The sequence below is a fragment of the Tursiops truncatus genome, chromosome 14, assembly GCF_011762595.2.
Source record: "Tursiops truncatus isolate mTurTru1 chromosome 14, mTurTru1.mat.Y, whole genome shotgun sequence".
NCBI classification, from domain to species: Eukaryota; Metazoa; Chordata; class Mammalia; order Artiodactyla; family Delphinidae; genus Tursiops; species Tursiops truncatus.
This window is the reverse complement of record NC_047047.1, coordinates 850,048-864,614: the sequence shown is the minus strand read 5'-3', so window position 1 is coordinate 864,614 and position 14,567 is coordinate 850,048. Positions and strand designations below refer to the sequence as shown.

General features: G+C 45.1%; 1 long non-coding RNA gene across 4 annotated transcripts in view; it reads right to left on the bottom strand.

The window, feature by feature from the left end:
• Positions 1–14,567, bottom strand: part of LOC109549324 (uncharacterized) — a 401,131-nt gene that overhangs the window by 264,607 nt on the left and 121,957 nt on the right. The window lies entirely within an intron of this gene.

Genomic DNA, 14,567 nt, shown 5'->3' with positions numbered 1-14,567 from the left:
AAGATATAAGGCTGCATCTCTCTGTAGATTACATGTTTGTTTACATAGAAAATCTTCAGAAATCAATAAAACACTTAAAGAAACTAGTAGTAAATTTAGCAGGACACAGAATACAAAGTTAATAAAGAGAAACTAATTATAGCATATTCTATTAGCAGCAAACAATTCTATTTTCAAATTCCATTGTAATGGTGTCTAGAAAAACAACGAATGAAAGTCTTAAAAACCTCCACTCTGAAAACTACAGACACTGCTGAGAATTCCACTGTTCAGTTAATTAACTCCAGTTCACCACATTTGCTGGACTTATAAATACCTGATAATTCACTATGTCTAATTCAGTGCCACTGATGAAATGACTTTTATAGTCTCTCATTACACAGCTCACAAACTGAGAAAAGGCAAATGAAATAAGTTTTAAGTATTTTCTCCATCACTTTGCTCCACTGTTACTTATAGCAGCTTTCTAGAGTAAAATGGTTCAAATTTAGAGAGAGAAAGCAGTCTCGGGAGTATTCAGAGAGCAGTGAGTTTAGTTACAGCCATTTCATCATGGTTAGAAAGACACCAACAGTGGTACCTTAAAGCTGTCATTACTCATTCTGAAAAAAACAATGAATAATAGTGTTTTGGAAAGACTCAAGTCAGAAGCATGAGAGGAAACGGATTTGCTTCAGTATGGAAATGTATATAGATGCAGGGGATGATATTCTCAAACACAGTAACGAAGGTGGAGTCCAGGACACGGCAGCCTTCCAAAAACCAGACGACTATGGCCACTCAGCTCTGCCAGCTTTTCCCTGTGAAGGGCTGAGATGCTTCCAGTCAAGGACACCTTCCTGGATGAGACATGGTGGCTCTGGGTGTGGTCAAGGTGTCCAGAGACAGATCACAGACCATCTGAGTAAAGTGCAGCACTGATATAGAGAATGATCAGATGGGCTGTTCCGAGTATAACACCAAGGGAAATCATCACAGATGCACATGATTTTGACAGATGTTTCTGGCACACACTCTATTTTCTTGAGCCCACTCTACATTTAAGATATTGGGCTAGATGCTGGAAAGAACACAAATATAATTTTAACACAACTTCCACCTTGAAGTGACTGACAATTCATTAGGGTTAAATGATTTTCCACGAAGACGCCACTGAAATTCAACGTGGAAAGTCTTTTCAGCAAACTCTGGGGAGGAGCTACTGGATACCTTTGTGGGTAAAAAATAACATTAACCCTTAACTCAAGGCAAACATGAAAATTTGCTCAACACGGATCATGGGACTAAATGTAAATATTTATAGAAAATAAAAGAAATAAGATTCACACAAAAATAACTACAAATTGAGGCATAAAGGAAAAACTTCACAAAAACAATGCAAGGCATAGTAAACAACGCAAAAGAGAGAGAAATTGCCTCTAGATGAAAAGGAACTATAAGCCTTCGTGAGGAGTGACTCTCTTGGGTTGCTCTTATGCTGGTCTTTAAAGCGATGGGAGAATTACCATTTATCTTTGTAAAACATGGGCAAGTAGTAGAGAGAATCTGGGCTGGTCACTAAATACCAGGATGGGACAGAGACAGGAGATCTGGCCAGTTGCAGGGTATCTAGGTAAGAGAAGGAGAGCTCCCTCTGTAGGGAACCTGCTGACTTTTGCAACGACTTCAGACATCGTGAGCGAGCCCGGACATCCAGGGGAGGGTAGAAGACAACGGCCAGGTGTTTGGGCAGGAGAGACAGGCAGAGTCAGGTGGAAGAGCGAGCACCACCCTGAAGGCACACTCACAGGTGTCAGAGGAGTGAGTCTACATTCATCAGAGAGGAAATGGGCATTGGTAGCACAGGGCATCAGAGCCTCCCACGGATGGTGCTTCAGAGAAGGTGTTATGAACTGAATGTCTGTACCCCCCAGAATTCTTATGTTGAAATCTAGTTGTCAGTGGGATGGTGTCTGGAGGTAGAGCCTTCGGGTAAAGTCGTGACAGTGGAGCCCTGGTGAATGGAATTAGTGCCCTTAGAAGAGGCCAGAGATCGGCATCTTTCTCCCGCGTGAGGAGACAGCGAGAGGTCAGCAGTCCGTAACTCAGAAGAGAGTCCTCACCAGAGCCCAACCACACTGGCACCCTGATCTCAGACTCTCAGCCTCCAGAACTGTGAGAAATAGACCTCTTTTGTCGATAAGCCACTCAGGCTATGTACTTTGTTCCAGCAGCGCAGACAGACAGACAGAAGAACTCCAGTCTCAGAGAAGAGGAGACCACCATCAGGGCAACTGTGGAGCTGGAGGAGGATAGGAAGCAGTTCGAGAGCCTGGGATGAAGCCTGGTGAGGTAGGAGGGTATGGAACTTGGGCTGAAGACAGGTGAGCTTGGCAACACAGAAATTCAGAGAATAAGGTGGAATTCGGTGACGTGGCTGGACCGTCACCAGCCCCTATTAACACGTACACTCCTCAGTCAGTGCAGGGAGCACTGAGCCTGACAGTCGAAAGCTGGGCAGGAAGAGGCATAGTGATGGCCTCGGGTTGGGTTCCCTTAGCAACACACGATGAAGCAAAAATTTGAGTGTAAGTCATTGTTTGAAACATGATCCCAAAAAGCACTAATAGGGCAATATGAAAGGAAACGGGGAAAGAAATACAGGAATCATCACTGAGCAGGTTACCGCATCTAGAGGTTAAGTCCCGTGGAAAGCTTCTGGAACACAGCACAGAATACTCCAAGGGATGGCCTTTTGCAAACGGAGACACCCAGAGCGTTCTTACACCTACTCCTTTTTGTCGCTGATGAAAGGATGCATCTGAGACTATGAACTCCTTTAATTCTGACCTGCCTTGTGTATAGGTCAAATATGTTCCCTTCACCAAGGAATATCTGTCAGGAAATCTGATGTGCTGGCAGGAGGAAAGCTTCCATGGGAATGGACACGCTGAAGGGATTCTGGCGGGGCACCAAACCTATCCACACCGTATACCTCCATACTGCCCAGGTCCACCCATGTTCCATGTTAAGGTCATTTTGTCCTGTCCCTGACTCTTCAATATACTGGGCAGTTACAGTTTCTGATAACAAAGAAAGTTTTGCATGACTTACCACAAAGGGGTAATTGCCCTGAATTCTCGTCCCTGCTACTACAACCGCTCCCTGGACGATACTTTATACTCATTTCCCTCTTTCACCATCCATCTTGCCATGTCTTTGTCAGGCGAGGATTGGGGCAAGTGCCCATTTGTGGGCTTTCCTGGGAATGGGAGCACCAAGAAGTGCTGCACAGAATCACCCACGTTCCTTCATATTCCACCCGCACTAGGTAGCAGGAAGCGTACGTGATCACGATTGGAAAGGCTCACTTCCCCTGACAGCACGACTTCTTTCACTGCCTGCTGGTCCACTGGTGTAAGAAGCCCAAAATGATGACCCACAGCTTTGGGTTCAGTGGAAACCTTACTATAGTCCCTGGTAGAAGCATCCCCACTCAAACCTGGAACAAGGGTTTCTAAATACCACACAGATTAAAGCAACAGCTACAGGACACATAAACTCCCCACCGTCAATTTTGAGTGACAGGTAAGAGGCATACTTCCATTCCTCTGTTCCTGAATACAGGTTCTCCACCCACCAGGGACACGACGCTGCATAACGGTTACTGGTTCGAAGTGTAGACTATGTCTAAAGGACAGAGCCCAAAGCAAAGTAGCATCATCTCCAAAGTGACACCTCAGCCCTAAGGAGGCGATCCTAACGCTCTATCAGGCCAGCAGCCCCAGGTAATGCAATAAATGGTACAACCTGTACCAGTAAACGGTCCCGTAACCACGCACCTGCGGTTCTGTGGGACCTCATGCTGGTAACTCACAATGCCTACGAACCCTCAAACAGTGTGAGCTGAGGCCCTGTGGGAAAGGAGGCAAACCCAGCCCCGGCATGGACGAACCACCACTTCCTCCAAAACAGAGATCAACCTGCCACCAAGCAGCTCACTGATTTCCTTCAAGGATGGAGGATGGTACCATCTTGAGGTCTCAGTTTTAATCTCTGCTGACAGCTCATAAATTCAACAGTGGCAACAGCTAGACTGACCTGGGGAAGACGGAGCCCACGCGGCCGCCATGTCTGCCCTGGTGGCAGCGCTGCACACACAGCTCCACTGGGCCAGTAGGGAGGTGTTCAATTCCAGAGGCTGGAGTTCATCCTTTGGACAAAGCATCCATCTCCTCAGTTGCTTAGCGCCCCTCTGAGGTGGATGCTCTCCAGCAGGTGTTGACTGACAGGTGCACACTTTGAACCACTCCCATGGACTCATCCACCTGCCTCTCCCCTGTTTCCCTGGCCTGCACCCCTCCAATACTGTCTCTTCCGGTCCCCAGAGCAACAAGCCACGTCATTAGCTGTACCCGGAAGGCCTTGTTAAGTCCTTACATCAGACGTATCTCTCTCCATGTCAAGTTTCTGACTGGGTTTATCACTCCGCGTTCTGCCCATTGCGAGGAGGTACCCCATCCACGGTCTCTCAGGGCTGCTCTAGTATGTGGGATGGAATGTACCAACAATCCAGTTTTGCTCGCATCAATTTATCAAACTAATTTATTCATGAACTAAACATGAAATTGTTAATCCTCTATCAGCTGGTCATAGGGAATCTTCCAAGGGACCACAGGTGTGTGCTGACAGAGACACAGGTGGAGCAGAAGCTGTGACCCGGGGTCTGAGCTCCTACTGCATGACTATTCCTGTAATGCACTGGCGCCCCTGGACCTGCTTACACGTGATCGATCACATGCCATTTCCAACACGTGATAGATTGCTGCTGTGCTCACCCAACCTTATGACAGGTGAGTAGCATCACCCGGTGACCTTGTCACTTGATGTCCAGTGTCAGGCACTGAGTCTCTACCGAGGTCTAGCTGCGTCCCAGGACTACTTTCCTACAGTGAACTCCGAGTGAACACGAGCAGGGGATTAGAGTCATGTCAGAGAGAGAATCCAAGGACAACACTGAGTACGTCAAACACCTGAACGTCCATCGTTCCGGCTTCTTCATGGTGACCTTCCCTCGGGGTCCTCATGAGCACATCCCCTGGGAGCACGCGCAGCCTCAAATGTGCAGTCACACCCCCAGCAAAAACCCCACAATTGAGGAATGAGACAAACAGCAGGGAAAAGCCTCCCTCTTAGTCCCCAAACCCGCCACTGCTGTGCATTTTACCGAATTGAAACAGTAATTAAAATTGTCCAGATGCTGTCGGTTCAGGGGAGCACTAAAGCAGAAAACACAAAATTGCTTTAATTGCCTTGAGGTGATTAAATTTGGAAGTAATGGGTTCTCCATCCATCTAGCCTCCTTTTTTAGCAGAGCAAACACTGACCAGGTTGCATTTCAAGAATATCGATCTGTCTGAGCTGTGTGTGTATTTTTAAATAACTGTAGGCAGGTTATAAATCTGCTTTCCGATCCTTAGTGGTGCCTCAAACCTTCCTATTCATCCCACAAAGACGCGTCTATTTCCCAGTTCTGCCTCACTAGCTCAGAAACTTCTCAACTGGGTGCACACACCATAGCAGAACTATAAAGGTAAGCTCTCTGGGGCAGAAGTTCTTACAGTGTCTCTAACATAAAAATAGACTAGATTGATGAGGTCACTTAAAGTGCTGCCTCTAATGAGTTGAAGACTCCCATCTGTGCCATTTTCTCATGTGGAGGAAGCCAGGGAGAACGAAATCAATGAGATGTGATGACCTCTTCATCAACATTCAAGTAACAGTGGGATACTCGGGGGCGGGGGGGCCTGCAGGCGCTGAGGTTTTAGCCTCTAATAACTGAAGACAAACAAACAGAATTAAAGCCTTAATTCAAATCCTGAGTGACAAATGTAGCTGTAAGAAATGCAGTCCTCTGAATCTACAGATATTAACCAAACAAATACTCCCTCCCTGCAGGAGAGTACAGACCAACTGGCAAGTTAAAGTTTCCTTGGAAAATAAGACACACCATGGACGCTTCCCCGGGTGAGTGTCACAAGCATGCCGCGATCCGTCACTGTTCTCCAGATGCCAGGAGACTTGGCTTCCGAGTCTTCAGTTTGCTAATGTGGTGAAAGGCAAGGCTGAGAGAAAGCCAAGCAAACTTGGACTCAAAGTGCAGTGGAAAGTGAAATGTTTGTGTTTTCAGGTGGATCATGTTTATAAAATACACCGGAGTAATATTCATACACGCGTGGAAAGTGACCCGCGGAAGTTCTCAGGAAACTGTCCTGTTGCACTCACCACTGCTTTAATACTCTGAGGCAGATACTCCACTTCGCTGGCTAATATTCACGATTTAGTTATTCCACTCCAGTTGACAAGACTGAAAGAACAATGCCCAGAGGTGGAAGGAAATGGCTTCCCTGAGTTTTCTGCATTTTCTCCTTCGGATTTTCAACTAGCCTAGTCTGACTTCACTCTCCGAAATATTCCAGTGGATGTTAACACCTTCTGCAAACTGGGGTCTTCAAAGTGGAGTGCCCTGCACAACAGTTCATCCGAAGGAAATGCCACTGTCAGGGCAGAAACAAAATGTTCCTTTGTGAATCTGCCTCAGGACCTCGCAGCTTCAACAGCAACTGTCCTTGGGATGGAATAAATGCGGAGCGGAGGGAGGAAAATTATTTAATGAGAATTCCATACTTATAGGAAGCAGCACGCCTGCAGAGAAGGGCACCCTTCAGCACCCTCTGAGATTAATGATATTTAAATTCAATATTAAGTTTCATGATAAAAATATGTTTCTATTCATCACAATTAAACCTGTACAAAAGTGAACTTTTATAACTGAACTACAACACATTAGCGTTTCTTTTAATTAGCAGGAAATCATAAGGTAGGAAACTATTTTGAGGCATCTGTTTTCCAATCGTATGACACAGATTTGCACTTTCTTCCCTGAGGCTGTAATCATTAAATGCCTTTATCCCATCCTACTTGATACATGGAAATATTTCCTTCTACTCAAGGTCACAGCAAGACAAAAAAACTGTGGAAGGCAGCGAAGATGAAGTTTGCCCAGTGTTAAAAACAGTTTATAGTTTTCTGGTTTGGCTCAATCAACTAAAGCGTCAGAGAAAAAGAACAGTGAATACCAGTAAACAAAGAGGGCAAAAGACCGAACTCAGTGTCTGTCAAATGACCTACATTCATAAATATTTATTATGCTGTCTCCAAATACAAGGTTTTTAAAAAAGCATCTGTGCTGATGTATTTGGCAAACATCTTCTTGGGGGATTAAATCTAGTGACCTGAGACTAAGAGATAATGATAATTGTTTTAAAGGAAAGAATTCCAAAACCATCCTAGTCTGGTCTTTTGTTTCTTCAACTCCATTGTAACATTTAACTTGTTGAAGGGAAATACTTATGGAATAAATACTGCCCTTCTCCTTATATACCCCATCTGCCCTTCAGAGCAGCAGAATGTATGGTTAGCATGAGTTCACACATAAAGAGTTTCTTTAAATACCTTAAGGTGTTCAGTAGAAATCTGTTATAAGCTATAGGAGGAAATATGGAGTAGTTTTAAAAAACAGGGCTTCCCTGGTGGCGCAGTGGTTGAGAGTCCGCCTGCCGATGCAGGGGACACGGGTTCGTGCCCCGGTCCGGGAAGATCCCACATGCCGCGGAGCGGCTGGGCCCGTGAGCCATGGCTGCTGAGCCTGCGTGTCCGGAGCCTGTGCTCCGCAACGGGAGAGGCCACAACCGTGAGAGGCCCGCGTACCGCAGAAGAAAAAAAAAAAATTTAAGAACTGCCAGGTACTGAACTGAAGTCGGCCACCTGCAGCTTCCATCTTATTGGTTCTAGTTACATACTTCAGAGTCAAATAGGCTCTGTGTCATTTCTTTGTCACAATGCAGGTTCTGTGTTCATTTTTCACTGACCTCCTTTCTAGTATATCATCTACATTCCCCTTAACTATTCCTTACATCACGCTTGTGAGACCACTTTCCTCTGAGAACAAGAAAGAAAGTAGAAAACCTCCCTGGAAGCTGACAGGAGCTGGGCTGTAGCCTTCCATGATGAACACAAACAATCCAACAATAAACAGACCAGGCCACTGTTACCATGACAAAGAAAGACAAAAACAAGACCTCTCTGTATTCATGTCTGAACATAAAACAAAGACAAGGATGCCCTAGCACCACGAGTAATCAGACGCTCCTCTCTCCCTGCTAACCTGAGTGACTACTGCGTCTTTATCAGTGACTACTCTAGCCTCACTTCATTCAACCTGGATCCTAAGTAAAAATTAAGATACCCTGATCTTTACAACAGCAGATCTTTACAAAATTAAGATACCCTGATCTTTCCGTACAGCCGAGAGGTATAAACCAGCCAAATGTCTATTTAAGGACAAATGGGTAAACAAAACGTGGTTTATCCACACAATGAAATCGTATTCAGCCACAAAAACGAGTGAGGTACTGATACATGCTGCCATGTGGATGAACCTTGAAAACATACGTGGAAGAAACCAGACACGAAAGACCACATACTATATGATTCCAATGGTAAGAAAGTCCAGAATTGGGAGACTTGCAGATACAGAGAGTAGATTAGTGGTTGCTGAGGTCCCGGGAAGAGACTGGGGACTGGGGGCGATAGCCAAGGGCACAGGGTTTCTTTTGGGGATAATGGTAACTCTGAAATCGATTGTGGTGACGGATGCTCACATCTGTTGGGGGAAGTTAACGAAGACCAACTGAACGAAAACAAAGTCTACTCATTCAGAGCTTGACGCAGCAAAGGGGTCAGCCACTGTCCCTTCTGTTTGGCAGAGACTCCAAAGTAGTCAAAGGAGTGAGAAAGCTTTCTAACAGAAAACAGAGAAGGGTTTAGCTGTGCCCTGGCTGAAGGCTACTGGAGTGAGGAAGCTGCAGGTAAGGAGGTGGAGGAAAGCGCCCTGTGTGATTGGTCAGGGATGCATTTGGGGCTTTGTCTGCTGGGTCCTAGGTTGGAAGCAAGGACAAAATTCAGGGAAGCTGCCAGTTATTAATCAAGTCCTGGCCATTTGGGGTTGGTTTTTTATAGGTTTTATAGGTTTCTGGCCATTGTCTATTTGCTTATTCAGTCTTTCACTGTGAGTATACTAAAATCCATTTAATAGTGTACTTCCCATTGGGTGAATTGTGCGTTATGTGAGTTATATCTGTCAACTTTTTAAAAAATTCAAGGGAAGGGGGGGAAAGATACCCCAATCCTTCAATTGCATCTGCTTTCCGCATCACCTAATTCAGAATCAACACTTGTTTCTTTAAGCCTTCCCCACAACTCCCCAGCACAAGCCCAGTCCCGGCAGTATACCCATCCTTCCTTCCTCTGGCTGAAATGCCCCTGGTTTGTGTGCTATCTTGCTGTAGCAGTCAGTAACGGAACTTTCTACTACAGGTGTGTTCCCGGCAATCTTGGAGACAGAGCAATGAGCTCTGTCCCTCGTCGGGTTACTCTCCTCTGATACATCAAGTCTATCCACACCCTCTTTGCATCATTTACTAAAGGAATCCTTGTGTGTGGTCAGATCAGCACAGAAACGAGTCATGTCGCCCATTCATGTCACTGAGTTTCCATCATAAGAATGCAGTGTGATTATTCTCCTGGCTCAGAAAAGTGCAGAAACATCTCACCTCACATAGAACAAGCATCTCAAGGCAGGGAAAGCCAGACGATTGTTCTCCCATAACAGACCCTTCTTTGAGGAGACATTAAAAAAATAAATGTAAATATATCTAACGCACATATGTTTTAGCATACATATACATACATATGCACACGCATATACATGCATACACACGCATGTGTGCACGAAAAGCTATATTTCAGAATTGGCTATGGGCCCATATTAACTCTCCTGAAACAAGCTTTCATATGTAAATGGTCAAACATAAGGAAACTGAGAATCGATACTGAATAACTTAAGTCAGTTATTAACTTTATTACTTAAGCAGTAACACGTTCATTTCAATTATTGATCTAGCCGACATAATTAGAGGGGGCAAAGCCTTCTGTACTGACAGCAAGCCAAATGGGAATGAGGAGAGGCAGAGAAAGGGAGATATTCTTCCCATCAACCTGGCCCCTTCAGCTTTCCAACAGGAGAGCTTCATCCCTTGGAACCATCAGGAGATCCACCACGTCTTCTCACTCAAGCTGTCAGCAGCGTTTCCCCCACAGAGAAAGTGGTAACCCTTTGTCCTTGTGCTTCCTGTATTTAGAATATTCTTAAGAAGGACGTTATGGTATCCAGACTATAAATGCTGATACGAACGAATTAAAGGGAATCTTATAGGAAAGAAGCGGTAAGAGACTGAAAGTGTGCAACCTGCTCACATCCTACACAAAGCATTTGAGGGGCCTGCAAACCCCTGTTCCCTCCCCACCCCCAGACCCAGCTGCTGTCCTCACAGGGCACCTTCTACAGCAAAAAACCAACCACATTGCGCCATTCCTGGCCCTGGACTAGAGCAAAGCTGCCGAGGCAAAGGCAGAACTGAGTAGGAAGGAGACAACAGAACACAGTGCATGCACTCATGCACACACATATGCACACACGCACACACATGCACCACACTGCACGCACACATGCACACACACACATGCACACACACCGCACATGCACACACATGCACTCACGCACACATATATGCACATGCACCACACTGCACGCACACACGCACGCACACACACATGCATACATACACATGCACACACACAACGCACACACATGCACGCACACACATATGCATGCACACACGCGCACACACATGCACGCACGCACACACAAATGCACACACGCACCACACTGCACACACACATGCACGCACACACACATATGCATACATACACATGCGCACACACCACACACGCACACACATGCACCACACTGCACGCACACATGCACACACACACATGCACACACACCGCACATGCACACACATGCACTCACGCACACATATATGCACATGCACCACACTGCACGCACACATGCACACACACCACACATGCACACACATGCACTCACGCACACACATATGCACACATGCACCACACTGCACACACACATGCACGCACACACATATGCATACATACACATGCACACACACCACACACGCGCACACATGCGCACACATATGCATACATGCACACACACACCACACTGCACACATACACATGCACACACATGCACCAGACATCCATGCACATATACACATGCACATACACACACGTCAAGTGATACCTGACAAATCCTTAGACGTGAATAGCGTTAAGTTATGTTGAATACTTTAATCTCGGGAGAAAAGAAATTCAAAACCAAGCTAAAGAGTTCCATGTGTTACTTGGAGAAGAAAAGCACAAAAACCAATCCTCCAACAAAAATCAGCAATAGACGCTGGGCAGGATACAAAACACAACTACCTGAGAGCTCTGGAGACTGAACAAAAGCACACAAGTTGTGGAAGGGAGTCAAAACTTGGACTAAGTAACCGGCACGGAGGTACCCTGAGGGCAGCCACTGTTGGAGCAGGGTCAGTGTCCAGCAGCTCAAACCCAACAGGAAGTTCACCATTTTTCAGACCAGAAGGGCCAGGGCGGCCAGGTCCACTGAAGAGCAAAAGGAAAACCTCAAAATAGAGGTGAAGGGGAACCCTTAATTCTGTGTGTGAGCTCAGACTGTCTCTAGCTGATCCCTGAGGCACAGATGTGTGTGACAAACTGAAAGTAACTTGCAGCTAAGGCTTAAAGAACTGGTCTAAGAAAGGCAGCTCCCACCTCCTTCCAATCCCTGCATTTTTATAACTTCTCTACGTGAAAAACTAAAGAACATCTCAGAGATGTTGAAGATCTAAACAAGTGGCGTGACAGACCACGTTCACTGGTCAGAATGGAGCGAGCCAGTTATCCCCTCGATGTGGTCCAGCTGTGCTGGTGTAAAGCTGAACCTGTCCGACAGCTTATCGTGTGGTCTGATGATAAATGCAGGGTAAGTGCTTAGCATCGTACCTGATAGAATGTAGGCACACAGTAGGCACGTCACAAAACTTACCTATTATCATTATTTATTTACAGCTTTCTCCATCTGTTCTCCATCTGTTCTTTTTTATCCATCTGTTCCTTCCAGTATTTTCTCTTATCAAGCTGATAGAAACTTCCAGATCGCCAGATTAGTTGAGGCTCCTCAAATCTGAATAGATAGACTCATCTTGCCTTTTCATGTGCCAAGTTGGACACAGAACTTTAGAGCTAGTCATATAAAGCACACTGATTAACTGGCATGGCTAAGTAGATGCACTGCTCTGACTTTCTTTATAGGTAGAAATGAATATCAACAAAAATCAACTGCCATCCTCTGTCACATTTCTTGCCTACCATCATCTTCCAATAAAAACAAAACTGAACTCAAAATGTGGCTCTCATAAAGCAGAAGTACCATATAGTCTTAAGAAACGAAAAAATCTTAAAACCATTTTTGAGCTATGATAGTTCAACCTAAATACACTGTTATATGCACAAGTAAATGTAGACAATGAACAAAATGTATGTAGATAAAATACCTGCAGATATGAATGTATAGCCCACTAATCCATCTTTATACACAGCTTTCTCTGAAGAGAGACCCAGGTTAGACAATATATTACCCCCACTTCTTTATAGAGTATATACTTTTGTGGAGTGTGGGCTTACAATAACTAATTTCACTCCCTCGGGACTTTCTACATGTGTGCTGAAGCAGTGTTATAAACCAAAGTTTAATATAGAAAAGTTCTGGGGCTTCCCTCGTTGCGCAGTGGTTGAGAATCTGCCTGCCGATGCAGGGGACACGGGTTCGTGCCCCGGTCCGGGAAGATCCCACATGCCGCGGAGCAACTAGGCCCGTGAGCCATGGCCGCTGAGCCTGCGCGTCTGGAGCCTGTGCTCCGCAACGGGAGAGGCCGCGAGAGTGAGAGGCCCACGCACCGCGATGAAGAGTGGCCCCCACTCGCTGCAACTGGAGAAAGCCCTCACACAGGAACAAAGACCCAACACAGCCATAAATAAATAAATAAATAAATAAATTTATATATCAAAAATATATACAGAAAAGTTTTACAAATCGATAGTTTTAATGAAATAAGTTATAACCTGGAAGATGATCAAGAATTCAGTCTTGCTCAGCCATTACTGGGACCCTCTTTTGATCTTTTGCTCAAGGAAACGAAAAGAACAAGCCATAATGGGTAACTTCTTTTGGAACCAAGGGATGTGGTCCTCATGCAATGGAACCAAGGGATGTGGTCTTCATGCAATGGTAAATCAAGGGAAGAGTCTTCCCCAGTAATGCGATTAGCCATTCCAGGGCCAGAGGCAGAGTGCCCAGAAGAAAATCTGATGACGTAAGCTTATAACCTTCACAGCCTAACCGTGTCTGCTACTGAAGTAGCTCAAATGGCACCATTTTTTATTATACTAGCAACCAACCAGCTGGGTCAAAAGGAGGGAAAAACAAACACGTTCAGCCTCAAAGCACCTTATTTGGTTTCCTAGCAATCGAATAACAACATCTCTGGTGAGCTGCTAATGAAATTCTCTCCTCTTAACATCTAATCAAAATTCACAGCCAGAAGCAACATAGAGTGAGTAGCCCAGCTAAGACATTAATTATTCTGGTGATAAAACTGCCTCAACAGTGGGCTTCAAGCAGACATATTCTTTGTGACCAGAAATGCTTAAAGCATCTTGTTCACCCTTTGATGTTTGAACATTTCAGATTAGGTAGGAGGGAGGGCACAGAAGCAATCCACTCCCCACGGGTCCGAGTGGGCAACGTGAGAATCAGAGGAGAAAACTTGTCAATTTGTAGCTCTTGTCCTTCAAATCCTGAGAAAGATGATGCTTCGTCTCTGAAAGCCATGAGCACAGGAGCCATGCCAAATTAAAGCCATTGATTGCTTCAGCCCCATTTAGTTAACAGTAAGACCAGGGTTGTTCTAGCGCTACAGAATTCATCTGACAGGATACCAGTATTTGTTAAAATTAGAACAACCTTGGACCTACTCATCCATTGTAAAGTCTTCTCTAAATGCAGAAGCGCCGTGGCAAGGCTATGAACATAAAGTATCACAGGCACCATCATCCTCAGAAAGAAAACAGCTCTCTACACTTAGTGCTTGCAGCACTCTGTGCAGGCAGGTGATCTGGAGAGAAATCCAATATAACCTGCCAACCACATGGCCTAATTTCAGCTTCTTTTCTCATGGCAAATATGCATGACCTTCAACTGTCATTCCACAAGCAACCAGATGGTAAAATTTAAGGCTAAAAATCAGTAAGAAGTGATCAAAGGCTGGGTGGGAAATAATTAGTGAGAAATGACTCTCTGACAGTTACTCGGTAAACACTTTACATGGTGTATATCATTTAATTCTCATATTAACTCTGTGATATAGATAATATTATTATGCTTATTTTGTAGATGAAGAAACTTGATGCTTAAAGAAACTGGTGAGTTACCCCAGATCACTCAATTAGTAAGCTGAGGAGCGGGGTTACGAGCCCACGGCCGT